The 23447-nt window shown below is 44.2% G+C and overlaps 1 protein-coding gene across 1 annotated transcript in view; it reads right to left on the bottom strand.

Annotated features, from left to right (window-relative positions):
* Nucleotides 1-22876, bottom strand: part of Mapre2 (microtubule associated protein RP/EB family member 2) — a 166922-nt gene extending 144046 nt beyond the window's left edge. Inside the window, exon 1 of the mRNA XM_008853708.3 lies at nt 22812-22876. The gene's annotated coding sequence lies outside the window, so the exon portion shown is untranslated. The remainder of the gene's footprint in view (nt 1-22811) is intronic.
* Between the last annotated feature and the right edge of the window lie 571 nt (nt 22877-23447).

A 23447-nucleotide genomic window follows, 5' to 3' on the forward strand; every position in this document is an offset into this window, starting at 1 on the left:
ATTGGACTGGCCTGTGGCCATGTCTGAGGGGCATCTTCTTGATGAGTGATGTGGGAGGGCCCAGCCCACTGTGGGTGGTGCCACCCGTGGGCAGGTGGGCCTATGTTGCATAAGAAAGCAGGCTGAGCAGGAGCCAGGGGAGCAAGCCAGTAAGCAGCATTCTTCCATGACCTGTGCCTCAGCTCCTGCCTCCAAGTTCCTGCACTGAGTTCCTACCTTGGGCTCCCTGATAAACTGTGACCTGGGAGATGTAAGCTGAATAAACCCTTTCCTCCCCAAGTTGGTATTGGTCAGAGTGTTTTGTCACAGCAATGAAGAAACAAACTAGGACACAGGGTGAGAGAACAGTTTTCTTTCCTGTGCTGTTTGGAAAAAGTAGAGCATTTATTAATCACAAATCTCACACTTTATATAAAACCTCAAAATGGATGTAGCATAAATATAAACTATGAAATTATGAACTTCTACAGAAAGTGGTGGCATGGGAAGACCAAACAAACAAGGAGAAAATCTTCAGGATCTTGGGCCTGGCAAAAATTCTTAGTCTTGACATCAAGACCACAGTGTATAAGGAAAAAGGATATATTGGACCTCATCAAATTTTAAAACTTTTATCTATGTCACGTGGACATAAATGCAAATTATAAAATAGGGTATATGTTTTGCACATATCTGAGAAAGAACTAACATCTAAGATATCAAAATTTGACAGTAGGAAAAGGACAATTGGGGTGCTGGAGAGATGGCTCACTGCTCTTATAGAGGACCTGGGTTTGGTTTCCAGCTTCCACATGGTATTTGGGCACTGCACACATGTGATGTCAATACCTACATGCAGGCACACATTCATATATATAAAATAAAAATAAATACAAAAAATTGGAAAATGGGCAAAAGATATGAGCAATACATTTAACGAAGCAAGAGGACGCAGAGCAGAGTAACAACATGAACTGATTTTCAGCATTACTGGACATCAGGCATCTGAAAATTAAATGACATCACTATACATCTATTAGAATATCCCAAATAAAAACAAGGAACAATACAAAACTCTGATTAAGATTCAATAAAATGAGATCATCCATATCTTATTTGTGAGAGTCAGCAATGTAAAGGCACCAACTTTTTGATAAAAGCAACAACCAGAATGAAGCTTCAAGGAACTGCCCAGATTCAATAATCTGGAATTTTCTTTGATGTGATGCCACTTTTCTCCTACATTTATCTTTCTAATCCTTTATCAAAATTCAAAATATTGATGTAAATACACACAGTGAAAACCAGAAGTGATTTCTAAACACGTTTGACACTTCATGCATTTTAAGACTTTTCTTAATATTTTTGTTTATTGCTTTTTATGTGTATGCATGTATTGCCTGCATGTATTAAATACATCCATTTTGTGCAATGCCTGTAGAGGTCAGAAGAGGGCATCAGATTGCTTGGAACTGGAGCTACAGATGGTTGTTAGCTACCATGTGAGTACTGGAACTGAACCCAGGTTCTGTGCGAGAGCAGCCAGTGCTCTTAATTGCTGAGCCCTCTCTCCAGCCCCTTTCATGCATTTTAAAATGAATCTATCATTCCTTTAAGGTCACACTTCTCAGGAATTCCCCCAAATATTCCACACCTATTTTCACAGGAATAGAATGGATCCTTCACTGGATTTTGGACAAGGCAGATGGCTTATACTTAAACTGGTCATCTACATTAAACATGTAACAACATGGCCTTCATTTCTAATCATGTTATGTGGACGTGAACTCTTTTGTCATTTTAAGTACAAAATGACAGCTCTTCAGAAATGAGCAGCCATGGGCAGCTGCTCTCCATGGCTTGTTGTTTTTGTTTTAATTGAAAAGACCAAACATGTTTTTAGGATATGAGTTGGTTGGATTCTTTAACAAAGCACATTGTCTATTTCTACAAAATTCTACCTTCTAGAAATTTCCTGTTCTTTTCCTTTGAACAAACCCAGAATTCTAACATCTCATATCGAAGGCATGCCAGTAAACTATCTGTCCTAGCTAGGGAGAGTTCCTCCTGCCCCACATCCCAGAATGACTGCTATTTGTATGCCTAGCCATAAAACCATGGAAACATGGTTGTAAAAATATTTCCAATCATGCCATGCCACTGGATAATTTAATTCTTTCACTGCTTTGTAGCCTGGCAATAAGGTTTCTGAACCACACAAGGTCAAATCATTCTGCTCAGAGAGACAACGTCAGTGCTTCTGCAGCTGCACCCAGCTTTTCCAAGAAGACAGCACCACTGGGGCCCGAGCCTGGGTTTTCCTTCAGGGTCTGACTCGGCTATCTTGGGTCTTCAGAATTAGCTGTATCCTGAATTCCAAACTCCCCACTGCACTTTGAGATGCTGAATGGTTCCAGCTGTAGATAATATTCTATCCTGTGGGAGGTCCACGGCTTTCTAGGAACAGAGCGGCTTATAAGCATTAACAGAGTCACAGGCTATTAATCCTGAGGCGGATCCTGCTTGATACCAGCCTCCAGCAAGCACCACATCAATTAGTGGTCTTGGGCTGGGATCATGGCCTGCCCTAGGGGCCGCCTAGGGTCACCCAGGGCCTCACTGCCAGGAAACACAGAGCTCAGCATGCACCAGGGAAACCAAAAACCAGTGGAGGAGGGTCTGTGTTGGCAAAAGAGGTCACGTTACACTGACTCTTGGATACTGAGTCTGCTATGACTCAAGTTCCTTAAGAAAGACAAATTACCAAATGATCCATGCTGTATATTTAAGGACTTAAAATAATTGCTAGCTGATAAAGGTATTTGAGTGGTGTATCCTGAGAATGGTAATGATGTTATAAACGTCTTAGAGTTGGATGATTTGGTTTTCTATACATCTAAAGGTTAAACCCAAGAAATGGCCTTGGAAGGACAGCTACAAATCCAGCTCTTTTCCACCAGACACGGCACGGCCTTCTCTTCTTGGGATCCCCAGCTTCCCATCTGTTGCTTCCCATGTGAGCCAGAATAAAAGTAATTTTTAAGATTGCCCTTTCTGTTTTAGAATGCTTAAAAACTGTAGTTCTATTAAAGTACAATTCTTTCCAGACGAAGACATGAGACAAACCGAGTATATAGGAAATGTGTACACCATACTTCCACGAAATGTTTACATCTGCAGTATTTAAGCCAGCCCTTTTATCCGACTTAATCGCATATCCTTGAAAATAGTGTAGTAGGAACAGAACAGCCCTTTGCTTACGCATGTAATTGATGCTAAAATGCAGCAAAGTAGTTCTGAGGGGTTCGTGTTTAGGTTCAACATCAGAGATTAGGACTCAAAACTTAGTGTCTGGGTCACAGTAAAAACCAAGGCCCTGGTTTTCATGAGTCCTGTCTTTGTAGTCTGTTATTCTCTTGACCAAGCTTAATATGTTACATATTAAAAGTATTGCCAGGATAACACTCAGTAAGGCTTTCACAGGGCAACAAGGTCCTTGGGACACTGGCATTGAAGGCTGCCATGACCTGCTTCGAAACACCAATAACCTTGTCCTTTCGTGCTGTGCTTTGTGAAAATCTTTTCAAACTTTCATTTATATTAATATTTTCATCTGAGTCTGTGAAAAGTGTCAAGTGACTGGAACTTGCAGAATGTTTGCATAGCCTCTGCCCACAGCCCCCCTATTTAAGCCCACATGAAGAGCCCAACTGCTCTTGGCATCTCTGCTATGGGCTTCCCTTTTGCAGGGGAATCTACTTCCAAATGTTTGGGGGTTATACAGTAGCTGAATTCCTGGAAGGAAAGGTGCATACTGAATTCCATCTGTCTGGGAAATATCCGAGTATGGTCCCATAGCTTTAGTCACACTGGTCAGGGACTCAATTAACTACTCTGAAAATTCATTAGAGTGCTTATAATGAAATTTTGTTCTTTCTTCTTTGCTATCCAGAATAGCTGGTTCTGGATCTTATTATATGAACACCATCAGTGAAGTTACTGTTACCTTTCTTGTGTGTGTTTGCCTCTGTGTGCACATGTGTATGCGCACATGTCATGGTGGAGGTGAGAGGTTGATGTCGGGTGTCTTCCTCAATTTCTTCACTTTACTTTTATTTATTTTTTTGAGACAGGGTCTTCTAACTGATTCAGCTACACGGGTTAGCCAGTAACCCCCAGTGGTCTCCTGCCTCCCCAGTGCTGGATTTCAGACACGTGCCAATGTGCTGGCTTTTTATGTGGCTGCTGGAGATGGAACATAGGTCCTCATGCTTGTGAGGCAAGAATTTTACCAACTGAGTCATCTCCTTAGCCCATTAATTTTCTTTGTATGGACAACAGTGTCATCAAAGTACCAAACAGATATCTAGTGTTCTTGAGAGATGCAAACATGGTCAGATGACTTGCCAATTGTCAGAGCAAACAACGAACTAGAAACTTATAATCTTCACATCGCTATTTCCATAACTAGGTTGTTCACACTTCTACCGAGACAGTACCTGCATCATGACCCTGCCTAAAAGCATCAGGTTCAAAGTGCCTTCTGTGATGGCCTGCACATTCAGCCATATTCCTGAACAACTAATCATGCTCTCTTCATGCACTGAGACTTTCAGAGACGTGTCCATCAATTCCAGACTGTCAAGGGCCCCTACCAATGGTGGGCTGTGACCCAAAACTATTTGTCACCATAGCTTTGAAACCTTATGCATCTTTCTATGGGAAACATGAGGTCATCAGAAGTTGAGACATTGGTACGGTTCAGTATCTTTATGGGTTAAAAGAACTTCTGAGGACCACCCTAAGGATCCAGCTGTCATTTGTAAACCTGTCTGACAGACGTCTTGGAGCTGCAGGAACGTTCCCTAGGCTCCAAATTTTCCCAATTATGTGACTCTGGGCATGCTGCACCTCTCATTTTTATAGTTTTCTATAAAGTATGTTGACGTAGAGATCTACTGCTGTATATAAAAATTCTTTAGCAGCTGTAAATGTCTGTGTAAGTCCAAGACGCCTTTGCAGTCACTATTAAATAACTGATGGGCTGGTTGATTGTTCAGTCAGTATAGTGCTTGCCATGCAAGTGCGACAACTTGAGTTTCATCCCCAGAACCCACATAAAAAGCTGGACAGGGTGGTAGATATCTGCTAGCCCAGCGCTGGTGGAACTGACATTGGCAGGTCCCTGAAGCTTGCGTTCAGCTAGTCTAGCCTACTTGGCCTAGCCCCTAGGCACGAGAGACTTGTCTAAAAAATACAAGGTGGATGGCCCCTGGAGAACGCCAGCTGAGGTTATCCTCTGGCCTCCATATGTACTTATACTCAAATGCACGCACACATGTGCACACACACAACTGAACTGGAACATTCTTTGAGAACCTGAATCAGAGAACTACAGGGTCAGGAAGCAATACAATAGAATAAACTCTAGGGAAACCTAACATCTAAAACAGATGGAGAGAGAATTCCCTTATAATTTTCTTTTAGGGGACAGAGGATCCAGAACCTTCTGTGTACTAAGGGGAGCTAAGCCACAGCGTCAGTCCTCAAAGGTCCAATCATAAGAGATCTATGGACATAGCCTGATGAAAGGAGCCCTAACAAATACCTGGGGAAGGCCCCTCCCGGGCCCCTCACTGGCTTTTCTCAGTGTGCTTAGGAGTTAGGGGGAAGTTCAGATGATCTAGCAAACAAAAAGCAAGAGATGAACTAAAAATGCAAAAATGTGGCAACTTCTGAGTGACTTTAGCAGGAAAATCTCCTTGACTGTTCCCCGCAAGCCCCCCGGGAGGATATTGAGGCTGCATGAGATGATCCCAAAGTTGCCTGCAGCTCTCAAACACTTCCACACTACTTAGCATCAATAATGCAAGGCATAGGGTTCAGAGAGCTACACATTGGCTTTGTGGGAGCCTCTGTCGGGACAGGCTGATTGTGCTATCCAGCCAAGACAGCACCACACAACCAGCTCTGATCATGCCCTGCAGAAGTAGGAAGCTGTCCTGGGCTGTGCCAGCAGAGCCGAGTGCAACAACACTCCTGTCCAGGCAGGGAAAGGCCTTGCTTGCCATAAGCCTCTCCCAGAGCTCCACTAGACATCAGCTTTTGGGTCTCTGGACCACAGAAAAAACAATTATTCCTCCCTCTGCTCACAACTGCTGATGTGGGGCCTCTATACTCAGTACAACTGAGGCCCCTGCCTCCCCTTTATACGAGGCTAAAGGAAATGCTTTGTCACCTTACTCCCTGTGTTTTCAGCCTGTTTCTTCTTGTCCTTGCACGCTCTGATGCCTTAGGCAGATGACAGGTCAGTGCTGAGGAACTGAGCAGTAACAGGCGACAATGGGATGCAGCCTCTCTTGCCTTCCCTGTATCTTAAGGCAGTGCAGCGTTAGGCCTGGTCACTACCTCTGGTTTTTCCTTGTCTTCCATAGGATGTTCTAGTCAGTCTCTTTATTTCTCAGCCCAGTTGACTGATAGAGGGAGGATCCAATGGTACCCACTGCATGGGCAGAGTTGTGTGAACTCTGGAAGACTTCCAAGGAGATGTTCTGCTTTATTCCTGATGAATTTTTAAAATATTTAACTTATTATTATTTTTATGTGTGTAATGCCCACGAAGGTCAGAAGAGACACAAGATCCCCTGGAACTGTAGCTATGGATGGTTGTTAGCCACCATGTGGGTGCTGGGAACTAACTGAATCCAGGTCTTCTACAAGAGCTCTAACTGCTGAACATCTCTCGAGCTCCCCGATTAATTTTTAAATAGAGAGTTTCACTATAAAACCCAGGGTGGCCTGGAACTTGCTGTGGAGCCCAGTCTGGCTTCTACCACACAAGACCACTGTAACCTCCCCATCAGCAGGTGTGTGCTGCCACATCTGGCTAGGAGTGGACGATTTTAAAGAATGCTCTGCCAGAAATCACACTGTTTTGGGGTTTTGAGAAGCCATCATGACATTCTCTGTATGTCAGTCAGAGTATCACATAGTTGAACTTACTGTGGCTGCCTACTTGAATTTGGGCATGCTAGTGGATTCCCAAAGCTGCACATTTTCCTCTTGCTTAGGATCCTTCAAAGGAAAAATATAATTTCCCAATGTATTACCCATTATATTTTATTATAGAGTGAATTAATAAGCATCCCTTTAGAGCACAGGGATGTTTTGTGGAGAGAGAAGAGGTAAAGGCATGACTCCCATTTTATTAATGAGTCTAGAGGACACAAAAATGAACTGAGTCATCTTGAGTTGCACTTAAGCAAGAACTAGGTCTCCTGGAGATCAGTTTACCCATTTGGAATGAGAAAAACAGAATGAGCTGTACCCAACTTGAAAAAGTTCTGAGCAAAAATCATTATTTAGAGTTAAACTTTGAAGGAAGAGGAACAGTTAGAGACAGTCATTCTTTGATCCCAAGTCTTGCATTCTTTAGGCTGTTTTAATAGATGCTGCGTTTCCCTCTTGGCAATCATTTCCCTAATTCTCTCTGTGTTCGGGTACTTTTTAATTGTGTTGGAGCCTCTACTGACAATCATTAGGGACAAACATTTGCATAATTTTCAGATAGAGAAATGAAGGTGAAAAGTCTCTCAAGAAAAGTCAGATTAAAATTACTGAGTAATAACAGCTTAGTGATAAAACCCAATGTTATTAGCCATTCTTTAAGATTTAAAGAGAAACCTCCAAAATGTGAAAAACAAATTAAAAACATTCAAAGAGCATTCAGATTCCTAGAATAACTCCTAAAACAGCACTAAGTCTCACAAAGAGATGGGTTAAAAATGTCTTTCCACTGGGATGGGCCATTAACCCCATGAGAAAATATGACTCAGATGGAGCTGGCTTGATGTCACAAGGCACAGAACACAATGACTGTTTTACCCAACCTGCCTGATCACCTGCATCAGATTGCCCAACTAGGCATACTTGGAAGGTGTCAAGATGACTCTTCCCAACCCCACCCAAGATCCCAGGTATGGACAAATTACCCTGAAATGTATTATCTCAGTCACTGAAGCAAAGAGTTTAGGACAGGACAACCAGATGCACTCTTCCCCAAGGAGGTAAGCCTGACTCAGAGGCACAAGCGGGCGGCAGCTGGTGACCATGGTGATAGACATAGACAGCAATAGCCTCCCAAGGGGAAAAGGCTACAGATTTCTCGAATAGAATTACACTCTTTTTAGTCTGTGTGGCTGATTGTGCTGTTGATAAGCAGTACCAGGAGGCTTGTGGTCCTTTCAAATAAGGCAAACAATAGCCCTGGCTCCTTCAAATTGTCTGTCCCTAAGGTCACAGAACATTCCTTCCACAACAACCAAGTTACTTTTATTCTGCTTGCTATTTTTAATACCAGTTTAGAAGCACCAGTGTAAAAGAATTTGTACGTTTGATTACCTAGGATGGGAAGGGGACTCCCCAGAGAGGGTTCCTTTGAATATAGGACTGGGTGATGTTTGTCACAGAGGCAGGACATGGGGAAAAAGTCATATCCTGAGATTTTTAGAAATCTGAAATATGTGGGGTTTTTAATGAAAAAAGTGATTCAAGATGGAAACAGCGTCTCACCCATCAGGCCTTCACCACACACCTTTTCCAGCCTAGAAGGTATTCTCGCCCTTCTCTGGTCAGACAACATTTATCTTTACATCCCTCCCTAACACTTACCCAAACCTGCAAAATATGTGGGGTTTTTAATGAAAAAAGTGATTCAAGATGGAAACAGCTTCTCACCCATCAGGCCTTCACCACACACCTTTTCCAGCCTCTAGAAGGTATTCTCGCCCTTCTCCGGTCAGACAACATTTATCTTTACATCCCTCCCTAACACTTACCCAAACCTGCCAACTGATAACATTCATGATGGCCTCAAGTCTGATTCCTGCCAGACGCCCTGGAATTTAACAGACATTGATATTTTAAGCAGAAAGAATACGGTTCTAGCAGTGGACTTCGAGAAATTATTTACAGAGAAGCCTTCCCCACCAAGCATATTTTTCACAGCTGGGTTTCCATAGCAACAAAAGGGAACTCTAACAAACTGCGTATTGGCAGAGATCCCCTTAACCAAGTACCCCATTTTTCAGCTGGAGGAAGGTGACTCTCATTTTCAATTAATCTACAACACAGTCCTGTTTGGAAATAAGGAAGCAATTCCTCAAAGCGAACTCTTGCCTGCCAACTGCTGTGCTCCTCAAGCTGAATTCTTGCCCGCCATGCACCAGGCCGTGGGATTGTACCAGAGAGATGGTGCCATACAGACCATCACAACCTTCAAGTCATTCATGAAAGTCATAATAACAGGTGCCCTTCCTGGTTGGGATGGGTGGGCCTGGACCGTGGGTGGAGGCAGTAGGTAGCGGTTGGGTTAGGGAGGGCTTCTTAGAGCCCAGTTTCACAAATGCCAGTGCCCATAACAGAACACCTGGGGCTCTTACTACAAGGGGAGATTCTGACTGAGAATGACTGAACGGGACCCCGAGGTTCTGCTTTATAAAGTCCCCTATACCATGTTCAGGTCAATGAACCAGGCTTTGAATAGCAAGGACCAGGCTTTGAACAGGTCAATGGACCAGGCTTTGAATAGCAAGGACATAGAGAACTAACAGGTGAGACAGCACCCACCCTGAGCTCGACTCACGCAGGCAAAGCCATAAGGCTGGCCGTGGTTCGGCACTAGAAGCACTGTGATGCTGGATACAGGAAATGTTAAAAAATGTTAGGCAATGCTTAATGCAAAAACATTGTTTAAAGTGAATATGAGCAAGAGTTCATCCTCAAAATGGAAACAGTTTTTGTCATAGTTGCACTGAGGGTGGAGGTGGGAAGGTCAACTGTACTGTCCCTCACATGACTCCCTCACCTCTTAGACCTCCACTAATGAAGTTACCATTACTTATTAAAACAACAGAGAGGTAAACAAGTTTCTACTCTGTGTGCCAATGTGGAGACAGTCCATCCTGGAACACATTTAATACAAGGATCATGCAGCCAACTTTCAATTTGAGGCTTATGATGAGATCAGATAATAAACTATGTAATGACTGGTCACAATTACAGGAATGCAGTTATGGTTGCTTCCTAAAAATGTATTGTGAAGGATATTTTGTTCTGTGTAGTTTTTCTTTCCTCTCTCTTTTCTTGTTCTTACTAATGTGAAATGACCACAAAGGGGTATTTCATAAGAGTTGAGTAAAAATACTGACGTATATATATTTAAAATATTTTATTATTTTTATTTTATGTATATGAATATTTTGCCTGCCTGTGTGTAAGTGCACCCGTGTCATGCAATGCCTGAGGAGGTTAGAAGAGAGTATTGTATTCCCTGTAACTGGAGTTATGGATGGTTGTTAGTCGCAATGTGGGTGCTGGGAATCAAGCCTGGGTCCTCTACAAGAGCAACCAGTGCTCTTACCCACTGAGCCAGCTCTCCGGTCTCCTGAAGTATATTTTTATAACCCATTAGTAAATTTTCCAAGGTGAGAGTACAGGAATGACTGTGCAGAATTCAGGCAGAAACAAAACAAAACACAGCCCCACAGCATTTTGAGGATTGTTGAGAGGCCTCGTTGCCATGTATACTTGAACTTGTACAGTTTTCCAGCCACAGGAAAGACTTTATAGATTTCTGGGAGAGTTTATGGTTGACTCAGACATTTAGCAATGAGCTACAAGCTGCAAAATGTACATTTTTTTTGTTGTTTCTTGAGATGTTAGGACCCAAAGGGAGTTCTCATTTATGCTAGACAAGTGCTGTAGCACTGAGCTACACTCTAGCCCTATCCTGCTGTGCTCCTCCTAGGGCCCAGATGCTGTAGGGACCCACATCCAGAAAATGTTGTCAGCTGGCAGGCGTAGGCAAAGGAGATGACCAAACAAGGCTGAGCCCACGTCACTGACATCCTGGTCATGAAGACGGACACACATCTGCTGTTATCCCAATAAGAACCTCAAGAGACCATGACTCCCCTGCTTCTCAAGATGAGAAAACTTGGTTTCGGGGATGCTAGTGAAAGATGTTCTGTCTCCAAAATCACCCAGAACCAGCTTGAAAACCAAACCCATCTCACAGCCTTACTCCAATGCTAGGATTCTATCATGCGACATTATAAATCTCACAAAACAAATAAACAGAAACCAACACACACAGGCAGGAAGAAGTAACTATTTAACTCAGAAAGAATGATCTAGGAAACTGTGTGTACCTCTGTACAGGTGTGCGTGCATGTGTGTGTACCTCTGTACAGGTGTGCATGCATGTGTGTGTACCTCTGTACAGGTGTGCGTGCATGTGTGTGTACCTTTGTACAGGTGTACGTGCATGTGTGTGTACCTTTGTACAGGTGTACATGCATTGTGTACACATGTATTTGAAGGCCACATGTTTTCCTCAGTTGATCTCCATCTTATTTTTTGGGACAGAGCCTCTTACTGAACCTGAAGCTTGTTGATTCTGCTAGACTGACAGGCCAGCAAGCCCTAGGGATCCTCCTAGCTCCACCTCTCCAGTCCTGGGATTACATGTACATGTACCACTATGTCTGGGTTTATGTGGGTAGTAGGGCTTGAACTCAGGTTCACTTGCTTGCACATGCAACACTTTACTGGACTGAGCTACCTCCCCAGCCTGGAAATTACTTTATTACTTCTTAAAGATTTCATTTTAGTTATGTATATGTGTATGTTTCTGTGTGGGGGTATAAGCACATGAGTGCAGGTGCCCAAGGAGGCCAGAGGCATTAGTGTCCCTGGAGCTGGAGTTACACACAGTTAGTTGTGAGCCACCTGACGTGGGGTGCTGGGAACTGAACTCAGGTCCTCTGGAAAAGCAGCAAGTGCTCTTAATCTCTAAGTCATCTCTATAGCCTCTTTATTACGTTTTAAAACTTAGAATTTCACAAGGGTAGTTTGGAGTTTGCCAGAAGCCCAAACTACATTGTCTGTTCGGTTTTAGTCATCCAGGGATCCAAGTGCATGGGTGTGTGGCCAAAGCATATAAATATTCTGTGTAAGTTACACCAGATGAAATAAAGAGGGGTAAAGCAGATTTGCTGATGAACTGAGGGCCAGGAAGTGTGGGCTGCCTAACGTGTACCTTATTGACAAAGGATAGCCCAGAATGCTATTTATAACAGACTGCCAAGTGAGTCTGTATGAATCTTTTTTCAAAATTACACTTATTATGGCCAAGGGCCATAATTTGATGGCCAGCAATGTCCCAAAAAGTTATTTTTTTTTTCTTTTTGCTCTTTTTGAGACAGAGTCTCTCTGTAGCCCCACCTGTCCTGGAACTTGCTATGCAGATCAGGCTGGCCTCCATCTCACATTGCTCCACCTGCCTCTGCTCCTGGAATGCTGGGATTAAAGGCTTGTGCCACCACACCTGGCTTATTTCTCATTTTATTTCCAGGTGGGCTTATTATGAAATAATATGAGAAATAAACATATGGGATTTTCATATGAATAAAACAGAAACACAGTATTGCATACTCTGGAGATAGCGGGAGAAACCATTTCTTAGATGTTAAGAGATGGTTTGTTAAGGATTAGTCAGTGAGGTATTGAGAGGATCAATTTAATAAGTGAGAAGGAGAACCTGCTGGCCTACGGCTTCTCAAACTTCACATGCAGGTGTTTCACTGAGTTATCTGTGGCGGCGTCTTCCGGTGCAATCCCAAGAGCACCATGTCCTGCATTTTAAGGTTCCTCAGCTGATGCATTGTTGCCTGGTCTGGGGCCTCCAGTATATAACAAGACATCATCAGAACAACTTAGAATTGCTTTCATTCTGAGCACAGCTGGTGTGGTTGGTGCGGTTCTTACCCAGCCTCGCTTGGACTGACAGTTTACCCACTGAAGAATCTATTCTATGAAAAGGTCTATGAAAGAACAGGAATATGGGTGGAGAGACAGCTCAGCAGTGAAGAGCACACACTGCTCTTCCAGAGGGCCCTGCTTCAATTCTAAGCACCCACGTTGGGTGGTTCAAAACCTCCTCTAGCTTCAGCTCCAGAGGATCTAACACATCTGGCCTCTGCAGGCACCTGCACTCACATGTACATACTCACACAAATATACGTATCTAAAAATAAAAAATAAATCTTAAAAGAAGAATAGAAAATACTTCAAAACATCTTACAAAGAGAAAATCTGGGTGACTTTGTAACACTGGTTTTGCTTTTAATTTCACCTCTTAAGAAATAAATTGTACAGGAAAACAGTTAATGGCTGAGTTTTTTTTCTTCAGTAGGTACAGGCAGCTTGGATGCTTCATTACCCAGAAATAGGATCTTGGGTAGATATTTTTACAGGACTAGAAAGCTAGCCATTTGGAGATTTCATTAGGTGATAAAGCCAAAGTCACAAAATTTACAACAAAACAATCTGAATATCAAAAATCCAGGAGAGAATGCTGAATTAAATTTAAATTTTAGACACAATTTTTGGCATAAGCATATTCCATATAACAACAGCATCCACTCACACTAAAAACAGCTACCATTTATCTGAAATTCAAATATAAGCAATTATCTTGTATTTTATCTGGCAGGTCTAGGTATACCCTGTCCTAGATTATCCTGCAGATCTGGCAGGGCAGATGCTGAGCTGGAGAATTAAGAGGCCCGCTGACACTGTCTAGACACTCTACAGCTAGGGAATTGGTTTCTGGATTGTCTAATGCCACATAGAGCTGCTGGGGACCATGGAAGCCTGCTGCAGGCATGTCTAACCTGCAGTGCATGTCCCTCAAGGTGGCCATGGATGGGGCTCAATGCAAAACCGAAAACTGGCTTAAAACATGATGTAATCTCTTTTTTTGCAATATATCATCACATACAGATACAAATACATATATGTGTGTGTATGTATGTATATTTGTATCTCAATTGTGTGATTTTCAAGCATGAACTCTGCAGATGAAGCCCAAAGGCTGGATACCCTTGTTAGGGAATCTGTGCCTAGAAGACCACACTTTATAAAAATTGATGGTGGAGAGCAAGCTGGAGCAAAGCCAACAGACAGCATTGCTTATAGCAATAGCGTGTTTCAGAGGAAGACCTGGCAGGCAACACAGAGGCCCTTTCCTTCCATCATGTTCTTTTCTATGGACTGAAAAAACTCGGTGGGAAATGGAGGCAGTGGTTCTAGGTTAATACTGCATCATGTCTATTTAACTAGATTTAAAGCAGGCTTTCCAGGAACTTCTCACTTACTAGTGGCTTCTAAACCCATATTTTAATGAGGTGACTCGAGCTCTCTGGTTTCACTTTTATCTATGCTATTCAATAGATAGTTTGAGATATCTCAGCAACATCAAAAAGGCATGTTCCATGTTCCAGATTGCTGTTTTTTGCTAATATTCTTTTCTTTTTCCTACTTCAAATAGCAGCAAGTATTCCTGCAGTGATGTCTATCAGAAGACTGAGGTAACAATCGACAATTATGAAGTCAGTCCCTACTCTAATAAAAATAAAGCAATTCCATTCATTTCCCAAATTTAGGAACTAATTTGGAGAGGACTGCCATTTTTACCAAATGTCTGGCTATTAAACAGCATGCACTTAGTGAACACTGAGAGAAGGCCTATGAGGGAGGAAGACTAATACCATGTGCACTGATTCCTTACCCAATTAGACTAGGAGTTATTCAGTTTCTCTCCTCCTTCTCCCTCAGGTACTCCATCAGGAGGACTAGTAGGTTAAGTTGCTTTGAAGTCAGTGATTTGCATAACGTACTATTAGTAATCCTCAGAGGGGGCAAATGCATTTATGATTTTGAATTTTGCTTTTAGAAATGATTTGGTGGATATCAGTTACCTTAGATGTTACAATAATGTTTGAATTTAGTGACGAAGGAACCACTGTGCTCTAAATTGCAGGTGGATTGATCTGGAAGGAATGACGAAGACTCCAGCTGTCCACACAGTTGCTCTATTAGCCTTAAGTGAAACTCATTCTCTAGCTCCCCAGCTGTGGCAGTACCAAGTCATCAAAAGGAGGAAGTTCTCCTAACTGAAGGAAGTTATAAAACGTGGCGACAAGTTCCTATCAATGCAGTTATTCTTTTAAAGACAACTTCTAGAATCCTAGTAGATAGAAATCAGCCCAGCCATGAGCACAAGGGAACTTGTGAATTTCAGGATCATACTCTTATCTACTTTTGAATTTGAAAAGTTTAAACCAGGCAGTCTGAGGCACAGGGTCAGCTTTAGAGGTTAACTACATGTAGCTCTTATTTACTGTAGACTTTAGAAAACCAGTATGATTTCCCTAAGTCTCTTCACCATGCTTTAAGTGTATAAAACAACAGTTAATGAAAAATGTTCATATCTGAATAAATCTTAAAATTATACATTCACTTGTGGAAACAAGTCAACGTACAGATGCTGTATGGAGGGCAGGCATGGTGGTGCGTGCCTGGACTCTCGGCAGCGGTAGATAAGTCTGAAGACAGCCTTGCCCATACAGGTGTATTCCAGGTCAGCCAGGGCCACACAGTGAGAAAAGGGGAGTCCGGTGGATAAAAGGCTAAAGCACATGCTCACTGTGGGCTGGATTTTCACATTTTCTAGAATTCTAGAAATAGGTTAAAATTGTGCCACTTGGGCTTATTTAGAAGTTTTATGTTTGGCTGTATTAATAAGTTTCACATTATTCAGGAATGAACCATTCTTATAAATACACACAAAAGAATATGAAAAAACTGTCTTCTCTTTTTAGTAGTTAGCTGACCTATGTTAAGTAATTTTGTTTGTCTTCATTAGAAGGGAAAAACCAAAAAACAAGATGAAGGCTTTAAATGAACAGATGTTTATTTAAATTGGAGTAGGCTGAGTTGGAGTAATTAGAAGCTTGTGTGCAAAGTTTTGCTATAAATATTCAGCAAACATACTATATATATACACATATATGTATGTTTGAGATCCTTTTTGAGACAGGGTCTCCCTTTAGCCCCTGCAACTCACTATGTAGACCAGGCTGGCCTTGAACTCACAGAGATCTGTCTGCCTCTGCCTCCAGAGTGCTGGGATTAAAGGTGTGCACTCAGCAAATATTTTAAGCCCTGTGGATTATACAAGCCTTTATGCACTGAGTCCACTCTGCCAGAGTGGCGCAAAGACAGCCACAGGTCATATCCTAATAAACATGAAAGGATACAGCCTGACAAAACTTTACTTTGGACCCAGAAATGTGAATTTCACAGTACTTCCAAAGGGTCTGCAAATATTTTTCTTTGGATAGTTTTCAATTAGTAGAAGCTATTACGATCAATCACAAAACACATGGTGGGCTGTAGTCTGTTGATCCCTGAAACATATTAAGCCATGGATTTAAGCTAACCACAAGCACTATGCAATGTATGAAGCTGGTCAGTAACTTCTGAAGCACACAGAATGAATATATTACATTTGTTGGGAGTACATTTTCCAGCAATTATGTTTTATAAAGTTCTGGTATAGCATAATATCAAATGCTTCTTAAATGCTGTGAATTTGGAGCAAAAGTTTTATAGAATTTTAGAAAGTATTTGTGTGTGTGTGTGTGTGCGTGCACACACACATTTGTGAGGGTAGCAGGTGCCACAGCACACATGTGGAGGTCAGAGGACTAATTACATCTGGCTTTTACATGGGCTCTGGGGATCTGAACTCAGTTCATCAGACTTGTACTACAAGTGCGCTTGTTTGCTGAACCATCTCCCTAGTCCAAGGCATTGCTTTGAAATACGATAGGTCTCATCTAGAAAACAAAATTATTTTGCTGTCTTCTGTATTTTTGCTTATTTATCTTTGGTGCCCAGGATTGAATTTAGGGCCTCATGTGAGCCACACCCCAGCCCTTTGAAGACTTCTGATGGTCACAAGTGGAATTATCTAGGAAGATTAGATTTTTCTATACGGTTTCAACATGTGAACACTGGGAAGAGAGCTTCCCATGACTGGAATGAGACATACAAGCACAAGTTGAAGAACTACTAATGATGCTGCTGTGCAGGGCATTTAAATTATGGCATATTGTATTAGTTACTTTTCTGTTGCTGTGATAGAAACACTAACCACAGCAACTTATAGAAGGAAGAGTGTGGTGGTTTGAATGAGAATGTCCCCCATAGGCTCCAAGTATTTGGACATTTTGTCCCCAGTTGGTGGCACTGCTTTGGGAGGTCTTAGAAGGTGTGGTCATGCTGGAGGAAACACATCACTGCGGGTGGGTTTAGAGAGTTCTTAAGCCTTGCTGGATCTCGAGTCACTTTCTGCATCCTGTGCCTGCTTGAAGATGTGGGAGCTTAACTTCTGCTCCTGCTCCAGCCACCTCTGCCACCATGCCTCCCTGCCATGATGGTCTAATTCCCCTGGAACTGTAAGCTCAAATAAACTCTTCCTTCTATAAGTTGCTTTGGTCAGTGTATCTATCACAGCAACAGAAAAGTAACTAATACACATATGTATATGTATTTATAGGTGCTTTTGAGACAGAGTCTCACTATGTGGCTCAGGCTACTCAATATTGCAGGATGTATCTAGGCCCAACTATGTACAGGGTATTTAAGCTTCATTGGGTGGTGGGACTAACTTTCTTTCTTTGAGGCAGAGTCTTGTCTTATGTAGCCCAGGTTGGCCTCATACTCACTGATGGCAATCTTGAACTTCTCATCCTCTTTCCTCTGCCTTGAGAGTGCTGGGATTACATGTGTGTGCTACCATATCTGGCTGGGAGTAACTTTTGAGGACTCCTAAAACAAAAGAGTTCATGTTCTTTTGATTTGAGAAAAGATTTAAAGAACTTCCTACTTTGGTTACCTCAATCAGAAGTTGGAGATAGGCCAGACTGGCATTGGCATAGTGTAAAGGTTACTATTGAAGAATAAAATCAGTGAGAGCAGGGTGGATATGAACACTTTCTTCTCTTTAAGGAGGGAGGAGATGACAATTAAAATGGATCTTGTCTAGTCAAAGTTTCTAGGCAAGGCTACGCCAAGAATGCATATATATATGTGTATATATACATACATACACACATACACACACACACACACACACATACACAGACATTGGCTAAGGACCCAATAACTCAAGTGTTTCAGCAACAGTGCTGCCCTAACTTTCTGGATTTCTTTGAGCTGCTCGGTACCTTCGTATAGAGTACCCAATAATATTTAGACCCAGATACATTACTACGATCAAGGGCTTCTACAGTGAGAGGGGATGGTTCTGATCTGTTCTACAAACTTCAGAGCTTTCAAATCTGTGATAATGTCCTTTCCACTTGTCTTTTGGGGTACCTGTAAGTATTGCAGAGCTAAGGACATCCATCCCCTGAGGGTTTCTAATGATCATTTCTCCTCCTAGGTCATATTTCAGCCTTTTCTCGGCTTAAATCTCTTCAAAAGAGGGTCACAATTTCAGAAATGCTTGCAGCCCCCTCCCCCTGCCCCATAGGACTGAGAATGGATGCATTTACATCATATCAGCCTTTGGAAATATCTGTCAAAAACATCTAACTTCCCATCTTTAAATATGCTGGCTATTGAAATATATTTGTGTGTATATATTAGGAACTGAGTACAGGTCCTTGCATTTGCTAAGGAAGCACTTACCACTGAGCTACATCTCAAATCCCCACTTGTCCTGTTTAAAAAGAGCAGTAGGCAACTGACAGTAGAATCAGTTTCACTATTAACCTATTCTGAAATAACTCCTTGATTAATGAATTCGTTAAAGCATCTACATAGTTAGACATGTGGTTTTACTGTGAGAATGAACTTTTGTGAAATGAATTCATTTAATCCATGAATGTGATTCAATGTCATAACAATTATTGGTTATACTCAAAATGCTAAGCTTCTTTGAGTAACAATGGAAACACATTAACAGTTGTTTTATAGCATTTCAGAATTGTAAGGGAACTTTGGCTCTTACATATTCAGACTAGCTGTCTTGGAACTCAATAAAACTGAATGTGCTTATGAGGCCTTTTTTCCAATGATCGCCCCACCATCTGATAACCTTCTAATAGTCTGATATAGCCACGTGACGGTGCTATGGGGCCTGCAGACATAAAGGCCCTTTGGAGGAAATGGAATCCCAAGCAGAGTACATAGGTGCTATATCACAGGTTCCTGTAACACAGGTTCAAGTGAGGTTCAATAGCTGGCAGTATGGGGGGCCTGCTACATACCAGGCACTGTTGGTCCCAGAAAGAAACTGAGAATGCGGAAGGAAAGCATTTTGGCCAGCAGTAGAAAGAGCTATGGCCACATAAGGATTAATGGAGAGAGGAAGAGGTACAGGAACCAAAAGCAACAGCAGCAGCCGCAAAGGAAAACGGGTTCACTGAATGAACTCTGCCTCTTTAAGTGCATTATCTCAGAGCCATCCTCCAGGCAGGAAGTTCTTGTTTAATTTTCTTTTAGGTTTTTGAGATAGGGTCTCACCCTGGTCTAGAACACCTTGGGATTCACATGAGTCTGGTCTCAAACTCATGGCAATCTTCCTGCCTCAGCCTCCAGAGTGCTGGGTTATAGGTGTGAGTCTGGCTTATAATTATTTTTTGTCATTTTATTTTTATTAATTAGTATATATTTTTAGTTATTTTTTAAAGTTAGCACACAAAGCAATGGGTTTTGTTGTGGCATTGTCATACTTAACTATTTTTGTTCCTCTGCCCCCACTTCCCTCGCTCCCCTCTGCTTACCCCTCTGCTCCCCCAGGATTCCCCTTCTGTCACATGTCACATGTATCCTATTATCCTCTTTCCTCTCCTTCCTAAGATCTTCTCCCCCCCCATGGTCCCTTTCTAGTTGCACGATCTCTCTCTCTCTCTCTCTCTCTCTCTCTCTCTCTCTCTCTCTCACACACACACACACACATACAAGTCTAACATCTGCATCTGAAGGAGAACATGGAATTGGTCTTTCTTGACTTCCAGAGTCTGGCCTATTAAACTTAAAAGTCTGTGTGCCGAGGATGCAGCTCAGCAGCAGAGCCTTGCCTAGCGTACATGAGATAAAGACTTAAATTCAATCTGCAGCACCAAAAATAAACCAACCTACGAACCAACCAAGCAAACACACACCCAAACAAAAACGAAAGATTTGGTCAACAAACACAAAAAGCTTCCTATGAAATGATTTGAAGTATATCCTTGAATTCAGCCCGGAATGCACCAAACAGTATATGACTTTTTGTTTGTTTTAAAAAGTGTCCATAGTGCAAATTGCTCATCTCCTTCAGTTCTTGTAACAGAAATAGCTCAAACCAGTTAACACTTTCCCCAGGAGTTTTTCTTTTCTTTAAAAACATGCCTTCCATAGAGGAAAAACGACGACATGTCCAGCTGGCTTCAGCTTCCGTCCTAACAGCAGCGAGCATTATCCAAAGCAGGTGGGATAGAGTGTTGGAGGGAGAGGCTCTGACCAGCAAACATCCTGATCAGATATTAAGACATGCTTTCAAAGGAGTGTGTGTGTGTGTGTGTGTGTGTGTGTGTGTGTGTGTGTGTGGGATAGAGTGTTGGAGGGAGAGGCTCTGACCAGCAAACATCCTGATCAGATACTAAGACATGCTTTCAAAGGAGTATGTGTGTGTGTGTGTGTGTGTGTGTGTGTGTGAATAAGCTACTCCCTGTAATTACTTCCTATTCACTGGGCAGGCATTGGAGCACAGCCTGCTGACTCACCAGGCTGCTTGGAGTTTACTTCTGCTGGGTTTCCCTGTTGCCTGTTACACATGCATCATCACCAGAATGAAAGTTTCTGCCTCCCTTAACAACAGTGCAGACACCAGGCAGGGACAGTGAGCTATCTTTCCAACACGTAGATGCTAGGCAGGAAAGGGGACAATGATGTGCTAAGGAGATGTCACCACCAGCCGAGCTTCCAGACAACAGTGGCCTGTCCCAGGGCGTTAGTCACCAGCACCCCAGTTTCAGCGTCTTCACCCACTCAAGTATTTAGAGTGGCATCTTGACTTGCAACCCTGTGCTGCTTGCTACAGCAATACAGTGGAATTACCTGGCGGTTTTGTTTACTACCAGTGCCTAGTTATCTCTCACACTTCCCAAAGATCTCACTTAAATGGTTTGGGGTAGGCTGCTGATGCCAGGGATTTTCAAATCTCCCCAGGCAATTCCAGGATGAGGGCAAGTTTGAGAACCAGAGCTTTGAAGACGCATCATTTTCCCATGCATTGGAAAAAGCTGCCCAGTTAAGCCTACTTGAAGACCACCACTGGTCTCTAAGCCCCCCGTTTTAGAGATCAACTGACATACATTCCCAGCTTATGCCTCAGCTTGGCAGAAAAGGACAGACAGCAGAACAAGCTGGTATTTCCCAAACGGACACCGCTGAGGCCGGCACCCCTCCCCTGCGCTTCCTAGAGAAGCAAGCCACAAGCTACTGTTCTGGTTACCTTTGGGTCTCTGTTCTGTTTCATCCTAGCGTTCTGTTCCCCCGCGGTCCTCTCAGAAGCAGGTACAGCTCTGACCTCACTCAAGACAGGACTGGCTGTCCCTTGCACCTAAAGTCAGGGCTGAACCTCCGCCTCGCAGCGCGGCCCTGGGGCAGATACTATGCTAATCAAGAAAGTTCTGAGGCTGACTCTTCCACTCCCCGCACGCAGGCGAGCGCGGGTGTGAACACTTAACCCTTGATTTCACATTGACCTCCCGGTAGATCTGCTAGAAGTCATCCTCCTGCCTAATGGGTCCCGATCATTTTCTTTTTTCCTTTTCGTTTTTTTTTGGGGGGGGGTGTTAACAGGAGCAAGAAGTGAACACGCGCGAGGGTGGGCGGAAGGAGGGACTGCAGGATCGTTCGGTGCTGAGGTGAAGGGACAGCTAATATTTAGAATATTAATGACTCCGCGCGCCGCTGGTTCGACCAGGACTAGCACAAGGGGCTGGAGGCTAGGACAAAGGCTCCGGGTCCAGTGGCGCATCCCCCTTCCTCCGAGGCTGCAGCTCCGCCTTGGACACTGGATTGGCCAAGTGGTTCAAGGGGTGACCAGACCCATCAGCCTTTTAGGTCTGAAAGTCTACACTGAAACGCTCAGGCGCAGGGGAGAGAGTCTTTCTGCGCCCACCCCTCCTTCTGGGCCTTTGTGGGACTTCTGGCTGGGTGCAGCCCCTGGAAGGTGGAGGGAGGAATTCCCTTCCAAATCCCAGTAGGTGGGGAGTCTCCCGGGCAGCTCGCGCCCCGCGCGCTGGGAGCTCCCGGCAGAAGAAAACACTGGGGCGCGGAACATCAACCCGCTTTCTTCCCACCCACCCGGCTCCGAGGTCCAGGACACCGGGAGTCACGGGCTGCGTGCGTGCGACCCCTGTCCCGGGGAGAGGACGCCCGGGGCGGTCGAGGAGCTGGGGGTGCCGGGGATGCTGTCCAGCCGGTGGGCGCCAGCCGCGCACTTCCTGTCTGCTGGAAAGTGCGCAGCTACGGCCCCCGCCCCAGGCGCTCAGCCCGGGGCACCCCGAATCTCCAGCCGGACCGGCCACGCACCCGCAAGCCCCCCATCCTAGGTGGCCCCAGCCTTCACCCTCCAGCCAGTGCACTTTGCGTCTGCCAGCGTGGCAGCTCCGGTCCCTCCCTCCTCTCGGGGACCCGGCTCTGGGACCCCCCCCCCCAAGAGAGGGGCGGCCACTCGGGGCGTGGACCCCGGGATAACTTCTTGCGGGGCTCGGGGACCCGGGATCCGCTTGCTCGGTGACCTGCAGCCCGCAGCCCCCGGCGGCGTAGAAGGGCGGCCAACGCCCCGCCTGGGAGGGACCGAGCCGGGGCAAAGGGTGTCGGGGTGCGCCGGGGCGGAACCGCTTTAAGTGCACTTGACTCACCTGCTCCTGCGCGGTCGCCTACTACTCCGCTGACAGCTGGGGGCTTTGTTTTCTCCTCCCCCTCGGCCGGCCGCGCTCCGCCCCCTCAGACGCACGTGACTCGCCGTCTGCTACCACCGCTGCTGCTACGGCCCAGTCCCGAGAGCCCGGCCAGCACCGCCCCGGTGCGGGGTGCGGGGTGCGGGGTGCGGGGTGCGGGGTGCGGGTGGAGGCCCCAGCTGCGGAGGGCCCGGCGGGTGCTGGGTGACTCGCTGGAGGACGCAGGGTCTGGCCCTCTGAGGTCAGGCTGAACTAGTGACAGGGACAAAAGTCCTGGGGAGGAATGGCCAGGGCCCATGACCCCACGTGAGCCCGTAGCGGGAGGGCAGGGCAAATGGAGCACCAGGCCGGGATCTTACTCCCACCCAAAGGCAGCTGCTTTTACAACTATTTGCCCTCACATCTACTGCTGGACAGGTAGTGAGGGACAAACTAGTCTTTATCATGAATATTACCAATTAAAGGAAGCACATCAAAGCCAAATAGAACACTTAGCGATTTATTCATGGTACGCTTCGTGAGGTTTCAAATTTGCCTTTTGATGATGTTGATATTTGGGTTCTATCTGGAAAATACATTCCGGACTGGAGAGGCTAA

Source organism: Nannospalax galili, unplaced genomic scaffold, assembly GCF_000622305.1.
Source record: "Nannospalax galili isolate Female #2095 unplaced genomic scaffold, S.galili_v1.0 scaffold147, whole genome shotgun sequence".
Taxonomy (NCBI): domain Eukaryota; kingdom Metazoa; phylum Chordata; class Mammalia; order Rodentia; family Spalacidae; genus Nannospalax; species Nannospalax galili.